Genomic DNA, 6295 nt, shown 5'->3' with positions numbered 1-6295 from the left:
ATTTGTGTTTCCCTTCAGGGGTTCAAGACGTGATACACGTGCTGTTAAAACTAAACCTCACTCTACTGCATGTTCTTATATGAACACAAGAGGGCAGCCAAGATCAGAAGCTGCACATGATGACTATTAGTCTCTGAATCAAAAGTGAACAGACTGAGTTATGAGCTGGTGGCTGCTCTGTTATATTTAGAAGATTCCTCTAGAAGGCGACTACTACTATTACTAAAGAGGAACTCAGAGTTAAGTCCAGTTAGAGTCCAACATAAACACAGCTTCTTCCAGAGTTCAGACAGTTAGGGTTATTTCACATGAGGAATTTCTCTATGTGTGTGCGTTTGTGTTTGTGTGTCTGTGTGCTATCTCTGTGTGGACTCTCTGAAGTGGGCAGGAGAAAAGCGACATGTCATGTTTCCGTGCTCTAATCAGGATTTAAATCTGGACCTGATGATTGTTTGTGCGGCTTCTTATCACGTGTGATCTCACCACACCCAAACCGAGCGGATGAAGCACATTAACTGAGGTTTGTTTACTCTGTTTGTTGCTCATTTAATCATGAACAATCCATGTCAACAACAGACAAACACACTATAAAAGAAGAGGGTGTGGAGGCAGCATGTTTCAGTTTAGATTCACTGTGTTTGGGTGGGAAGAATTGGATTTGTTGATCTAGCATGAGAAAAATACGTTTTTGAAATAAAGAGGGGCGGGACTGAAGGCCTTTGACCCATAACTACATGTGAGAAGCTTTTTAATGTTCCCATGAATTACATCCTTATTAGGACCACACTCTACTGTTTAACTCAAACTGGTTTTCCTTCATCTTTAATATAGAACAGACTGAGTTGGCGAGAGCATTCAAATTAGAAATACTATATTTAGAGTAAAATACTCTACAACTTAAGGTCTTGCAATAAAAATATGTAAGACATATTTAGTTAAGTTTGATCAGGATACATAGCTCTGAGCTCCAAGTGATATATTCATAAATGTTATGTTATTCGTTTATTATTAATTATGCATTAGTGCGTCAACAGCGTTTAAACGCTTAAGTTTACTTTAGATTTAGAGTCTCATTTGTAATATTAAATTTAATGTAAAGTCTGAATTTGAAAAGTTATGCTCATGTTGATGTAGTGCATTAAATACGCCGAGGTGACGAGGTACAACATAGATAATAAAGTAAAAGTCAAATTTGTCCTCCAGTACTTGAGTAAATGTATTTGTTCTCATTTACACAATTTTCCTTTCAGTATTTGTTTCGTTCTTCGGCCTCATCAGAGATTAAAAAGAAAAAAGACACATTGACAGCATCTAACAAACAGCTGCCAAAAAAATCTTTATTCAACCAGTTGCTCCAGTGGCACAGATCACTGGGGAGCCGGTCTGAACCGTAACACACCGAGTCAAACAACAACAGCACCAGGACGCAGTTTGTCAGAAAACACCTTTTACAACAGGAACGATGGCAGCTTCTACACACAGAGACCGGTTCAGAAAAGAAACTGGAGTTAACAGTCAGTGGGCATCGATTTTTCCTCCTGGAGAAAAATCCTCATATATTTATAGAATTCATTTGATAATACTGTGAACAACTTCATTGGTGCAGTAGTTTACAGTGACAGAGCAGATACATGTTGCAGGTGCTTTTTGTGGTGTGTCGAGATAAAAGATACAAGAGGCCTGTACAGGATATAAACTCTGCTCTGTTAGGATGAAGCAGGTTTTAAATGTGCAGAGAAAGAACATTCAGTTCAAAGATGGCTTCATAGGTGTGAGAGCAGGTGGTTAAAGAAAAAAAGAAAAAACTTCAAGGAAATGTCCCAAACCTGATTGACCATCCTCCTTTTCATGTTTTAAATAAACTATTGACAGTTTGGGAAAAACGCTCATGGCTTTTATTTTGTTCGCGTTTGTATGTTGAAAATGTGAAGCTGCTTACAAAAAGCATCCTGTTAGCTTAGCTTAGCATAAAAACAATGGAGAAACTGTTAGCTCTGTCCTAATAAGTCCCAATAAAACACGGTAAATCAGTATAAAAAGTGTAAAAACATGCTGTAGATTCACGGGGAGACTATTTATTGGCTGGTTACAGCAACTTCCTGTCTTTTTGCTAAGCCAAACTAAGCTAAGTTGACTTGTTTGTATTGGTGTCAATCTCAAAAGCAGAAGAGAGATTTGTGAACTTTGAACAGTATTTTGGCTTTCTCTAAGCCGACCAAAATCTCTCTGTCCGGAGTAAGAATCCATTTTACTGATATAGAGCTGATCCATACGAGCCCCTTTCCTCCCTCCCCTCCCCACCCCCCTCACTTTGAACCTCCGGCGCCCTCACAGCGAGGGGAAGCTGCTGATTTCATTGCCCTGAAAACGATGGTTATCAAGCGAGGTCACCGATGGAGCCTGAGCACATACGCTGTTCCTGATCGGCCTCATCAATTATTCAGGGACCGGGACACGTCCGTGCACATAAACGGCTCCGTGCGCTCCGCTGAGATGCCATACATCTTCCTGTGAGTTTGACTCACCGGAGCCTCGAATCATCGGCAGCTCAACTCGACTGCTCGACCACGTGTCCACGGCCTGGAGGTCGTCAGCGGGCCTACGCCACCTGTAACGTGACCTCGTGTTTAGCATCGTGAACGTTTGAAATCCCTTCACTTAACGTTTCATTTGGTTGAAGCGATGGAGAACGACGCTCCACAGGTTCCAGTGTTTATGATAATGAAGCAGGCAGGAGGCGGCACAGGGAGATTTATTATGGTATGTCAATTAACTAGCTGGTAATGTTCAAGGTATGACAGCTGGATCATTGTAAGGTGTGCAGGAATGACTTGAGAGGCTTTGTAGGGAGTAGAGGAGCAAATGCACACACACACACTAACAAACACACATACACACACTTTGTGCTAAGACTTCTCTCACACAAACAGACAACCAGGAGGTGTACATGCTACATGGAGCAGATGGGACATACCTTGGGTGGTCAGTGGAAACACACACTCTACGGTCTCATATTGTGCACTAACACACACACACACACACGCACACACACATATGCTCACATTTGGTGTGAACAACTCCTTGGCGGAGCTGTCCATTAGCACCAGCGGCCTGGCGAGATGCGAGCGGCTTCCACCGGAAAACTTGTTGCATCATCGCAAGATGAGACCGGAAGCCGCGGGGACATATGTCGAGCAGCACTGAGCAACACAACATCCCGATGAGAGGATTTTCTTCCACTCATACTGTGTGTGCGTGTGTGTGTGTTGTGTGTGTTGTGTAATATCAGCTCCTGCCCAAAAGGTACAGATGAAAGATTAAAACAAATGTTTTCAGCCGAGATTTTTTGTTGCATATTCAACTGCTTTCCTAATAAATTCCACTTGATAAATGATGCAGACTGATATAAATGTTGCAGCCGCTTTTGCTTAAAGGTGGACTGGAAAAAAATAGCCTGGTGGAGTGTTTTTTGTGTGTGTGTGTGGGGGGGGGGGGGGGGGGGGGCGCTTTCCAATTTAGAAATAGCTTGCTCCTCCCAAAAGTGTCTGACCTAATTTCATTTCCTCCATCAGCCGTATCCTATCCTCCATCCTTTCAGTACAGAGGGATAAACGTCATCTCATTCGTCCCCGGGCCACGAAAACATTTCCGTTACTCCCGATGACCCAGAGGAAGGAAGCCTGCGGGACTCGTGCTGGAGCTCATGGCGCGTTTTTTAAAGCCCCACGCAGACGTATCTTCTCCGCGTTAATATGAAACAGGCGGCGCGTTTCATGGAGAGGCTCGGGGAGACAAGGCTCCCTATTGGAGCTGACAGTGTTTGAGATGAATAATTCCTCAACCTTCCGCGGACTGAGACGCTCTCCTCTGCAGGGATGATGTTTGTGGATCAGCACTGTGATGTAAACGATGCTGATTGAAGGAGACAATTCATTTCAGGGGATTATGGAACTGTTTTGGAATATTAGGTTTGGCCTTAGTGAGGAAACGGAGAACATCTGTTTGTCATCCCTACTGTCAAGAAAAGGGATTTGACTGACATTTGACGAACTTTCTGATTTATTCTGATCCGACATGTGTAATGATGTAATTTGAACAGCTCAAAAGAGACATGTGATGCTTTTTTAAATTTATGTCGGTCTTTTTGTGCATGTAAAAGTTCTTAAAAGTTAAGAAGCCTAAAGTCTGGGTGAAACACTCTGCTGCTGAAATGACCCATCAGTCGTCCGGCCCATTGTGACCTCACAGTGCCCCCAATTTACATAATGCACGGCTAGCGCCTACTCTGGTTCCTCTTCTAACGAAGTGGTAAGCTAATGGTCACAATAGAGTGGTCAAGTGGGCCAATCGGGAGCAGATGGGAGTTTATCGGGAGGTGGGGCCTTGTAGAGACAAAAAAAAAAAAAAAGTGTTTCCGAAAGAGGCTGAAAAGAGGAGCTACAGCAATGGATTGAGTTAGGAAATGTATGCTTTCTGAACATTTGAGAATATAAATAGCCCAAATTTAAAAATATTCAACCATAATATGAGCAAATCCTGAAAAGAAAGCAAGAGCATCTTTCCCAAAATGCCAGAGTATTCCTTGAACACACGAATGGATGAATTGACCCTGTTCATGAAATTAACCTCAGGAGAGCGACAGTAACCCCCCCGCCCTGCCCCTGAAATCATCATCCCTCTTCAAGACATTTCACAACCCAGCTGTGTCTCCGATCTGAGCAGATCTTACAATTTAGTTCACAGTCTGGAATTAAAAACACACAAGACACATTTACATTTAGAGGCTTCAAGAGATAGAAAACTTAAAATACCGTGGGGCCCACACGACTCATCCGGGTGGAGAGCAGCCACAGCCGAGGAAAAGAAGCAAATGCTGCCAATTGATTTAAATGTGTTTTTAGGAATAATCACTTATGTTTGACTAGAGCTACGTGAATCCAACTTCCTCCAATCACCTCTCAGAATGTCTTCAGTAGAGCTATCACGGGGTCATTGATGCAGGAGGAGGGAGAATAAATCCCACTTTACACTCCTTCAGACTTCTCCCTATCTCCCGCTAGGCACCGCTCGCTGGGAAGCGCACAGCCTCTAATGATCCGTCTTCCACAGGCCCAGCGCCAGACTCTCCCAGGACCAGCGAACTGCTCACACACACACAACAAGGAGTGAGAGAGCGCCACTCGACAATGTGACAGATTGGTGTGTGGCAGCGGGGAGTCACAGGTACTTTGAAACCTCTTGTGCAGCGCTGGAAAACAAGAGAGACCAGGATTTCTTCTCTGGCACCAATCTTAAGTTTCGAACAGCACAATGTCCTGAGTAGCTGCTCTGACTCCTCGATGTCTCACAGATCCTTTGTCCTCATACGACCCTGCTCGCACTCGAGATCCTCAGGCAGGAAACCTTTAACGGCTCCAGATTCTTAATTGAAGACTAACGTCTGGATCCTGCTGGCAGATTGCTTGAATAAATTCTCGTCTCCCACGTATGTTGTACTTGTATCGTTGCAAAATGCAGAAACAAACTGCACAACAGGGTCAGTAACACTTGTATTTGATTATCCACGTTGTGCTCTGCACTGGTACCCAAGGCTGATGCTGGTAATTTACCACTGGAAGAGGATGATGTGATAGGAGCCTGAATCAGCGAGGGCTAAGTCACGTCCGAAAAGAACCAATCAGCGGGCGGTTGTGTTTGAATCAAAGCCTATTCTAGTTTTATTTATTTATGTTGTTTTTTCGTGTGTTTTGTATTTGAGAATGTAACTTTGAGAAGTGATATTATTATAAGTTTGAGCGTTTGAAGGAAACTAAATAGAGGCCGATCCCGGCTGCTGTCAACCCCCCCCCCCACCCCCACCCGTCGTGGCCCCCACAGCACAAATAGAGCACATTTATATAAAGTCATGTATTCCATCATTTCCTTATTTGCATGCACATGCAGTATTACAAAATACAGTTAGACCAGAGCATATAGTTTAGTACTGTGTATATATACCGTTTGAAAGAAGTGTAAAAATCCAGTGCGACAGTCATTGAGTTCTTGAGGTCTATATGATTGTAATCACATTATAAAACAGCCAATGAGATGATCCAGTTCAGAGAGAGGGCGGGTCAACGCTCTCTCTCTCTGTTGCATATTCAAGTTAAACTGAAGGAACCGCGGGAAACCAACACCCTGAAATAATAATTTCCTCTTAATGGTTTAGTTAATGATCAAATCCAATAATAGAATTCAGGCATACAAGAGTGTTTTTCTTCTTCTCTCCCTCCGCCTATTGACACATTCTTATTCT

Source organism: Platichthys flesus, chromosome 17 (genome assembly GCF_949316205.1).
Source record: "Platichthys flesus chromosome 17, fPlaFle2.1, whole genome shotgun sequence".
Taxonomy (NCBI): Eukaryota; Metazoa; Chordata; class Actinopteri; order Pleuronectiformes; family Pleuronectidae; genus Platichthys; species Platichthys flesus.
This window is presented reverse-complemented; position numbering follows the sequence as displayed.